General features: G+C 33.6%; 1 protein-coding gene across 1 annotated transcript in view; it reads left to right on the top strand.

The window, feature by feature from the left end:
* The window catches only part of LOC119426451 (sodium channel protein type 2 subunit alpha-like), a 124,956-nt gene that overhangs the window by 41,739 nt on the left and 81,138 nt on the right, over nt 1–2,079 (top strand). The window lies entirely within an intron of this gene.

Below are 2,079 nucleotides of genomic sequence, written 5' to 3'. Positions count from 1 at the left end.
TTCTCTACTGTTCTTGCTAAAATCTAAACAGTCCAGATGTTCCTCAAACATTCTCACTAACATCTAAACAGTTCAGCTGTTTCTCAATCGTTCTGGATAACATCTACAGTACAGATGTTTCTCAATCGTTCTCATTAAAACCTAAACAGTCCAGATGTTTTTCAATTGTTCTCGCTAGCATCCGTTTTACTTCTTCAGCTCATAACTCGTTCTGCGGTCTTTGTTCTATTTCAGCAACTCGTACATCAAAACGTTCGGCTCTTTCAGGACATTCCTGCTGGGACCTTTGGGATTTGTGAGGTTAATATTTTTTTTAAATATTTAGCTGTATCAGCCATGTTTTCCTCATTGGATATTTATGGAGCTATTCATATCCTTCAAACCCTGTTTACAAATGATCATTTCAGCTTTTCTTCTGCTTCAGCTTGTTAAAGCTTTTTTCTGCTCATTTCAGCTTATTTTTCTCATTTCAGCTTCATTCAGCTTATTTCTGCTCATTTAAGATTTTTTCTACCTTTTTTAAAGCATTTTTCAGCATTTCCTTTTCATATTCTATCTTCTAGTTTCAGCTTTTTTGTTCTTTTTACAGTTCTTTAAGGTACTTTTAGCTTCTTTCAACTAAGTTAAGCTGTTTGGATACATTTCATCTACTTTCAGCATTCATGTGCTCTCAGCTTCTTTCAGCCTATTTTAGTATTTTGTGTATTTCCAGCTATTTTCATTTGGTATTCTGTTAATTTTAGCTGTTCTGGGCTCTGTTAAGCTTCTTCTAATTTCATCTTTTTTGTGTTCGTTCTAGCATTTTTCTGTTAATTCAGATTATACACTTCAAGCTTTTTTAATGCTAATTTCAGAATGTTTCTACTTTAAAAAATTCTGCTTTTTTTTTTTTTTTTTTTTCTCCTTTCAGCTTCTTTTTTCTACTTTTCAGTTATTGGCATCTTTCAAGTAAGCTTTAGCTTCTTCAGCAACTTTCAGCTAAATCATTCGTGAACAAGCGTTCACGCTGCGTTTTCACAGGAAGTGAGATTCTTTGAGTTTTGGCTTGTTTTGTTTTATCCGACTGTTGATTGTGTTTTATGGTCTGTTCAGTTTAGTTTATACAGTTTAATTATATTTAGTTTGCAGCACGTTGTTTTTATTTTTTTTATGTGATTTAAGCGGAAATGAAACGGCGGGAAAACAAAAGGCGGCCATCTTTATCCAAACTGGGAAACAAGAAACTACCAACAGATGAAAAGATAAGAAAGGTGATGTTAAGTGAAGTAAATAATCACAACATTAAAACAAACCACAGTCTGGAGTTACCACACAGATAAGGAGACGACACACACGGTAAAAACAGCAGGACTCAGAACACGGAGGGTGCAGACCAGCCGGACGAATTACAGAAACTTCACGTTCCTTCTGAGTCGTTTGAACATCTGAGAACATTCTGTGGTCCAGTTGATTCATTAGAAACAGACGGGATCAGAACCGTTTGTAAACTAATGAATGACTGCACGCTGAAATTAAAGACTGAACAGAACAGCTTCACCGTTAGCTGTTAGCTCTGCATGCTAACGAGTTGACAAACAGAGGCTGGGATTTTCTGGATTAATTTAATCTGAGTCACAGAGGAAGAAGCTTGCAGAAAAATCAAACTGGGAAAAATATTTTTTATCTAAAAAACGAAACGTCTTCATTTAAATACCAAATAGAATCAAAACAGCTGTGATGGTTTTTGAAGATAAACAGAAGAAAAGACGTTGATTTGAGTGATAAAAACAGAAAAACAACTAAATAAACTACAGATGTGTCTCCTGTGGGTTAATTCCAACCAAGACAGAGAAAAAAGAAAAACACGTGTTTTATGCCTTAATCTGTTGCTAAAGTCTGTAAATTATGATTATTACTATTATAATTAAAAAACAAGAATCTATATTTGATATAATACAGAAAAAGTACAAAACAAAACAAAAAGGAAATAAGAAGAAAAAGAGGTAGAAGAAAGAATACCCTAGATTTAATACTATTTACCATAAAAGTATTAATATTAACAGGTCCAATATGGCCACTTAAATAAACTTTAGTAATATC

This window comes from Nematolebias whitei, chromosome 20 (assembly GCF_014905685.2).
Source record: "Nematolebias whitei isolate Nwh7 chromosome 20, NemWhi1, whole genome shotgun sequence".
Classification (NCBI taxonomy): domain Eukaryota; kingdom Metazoa; phylum Chordata; class Actinopteri; order Cyprinodontiformes; family Rivulidae; genus Nematolebias; species Nematolebias whitei.
This window is presented reverse-complemented; position numbering and strand designations above follow the sequence as displayed.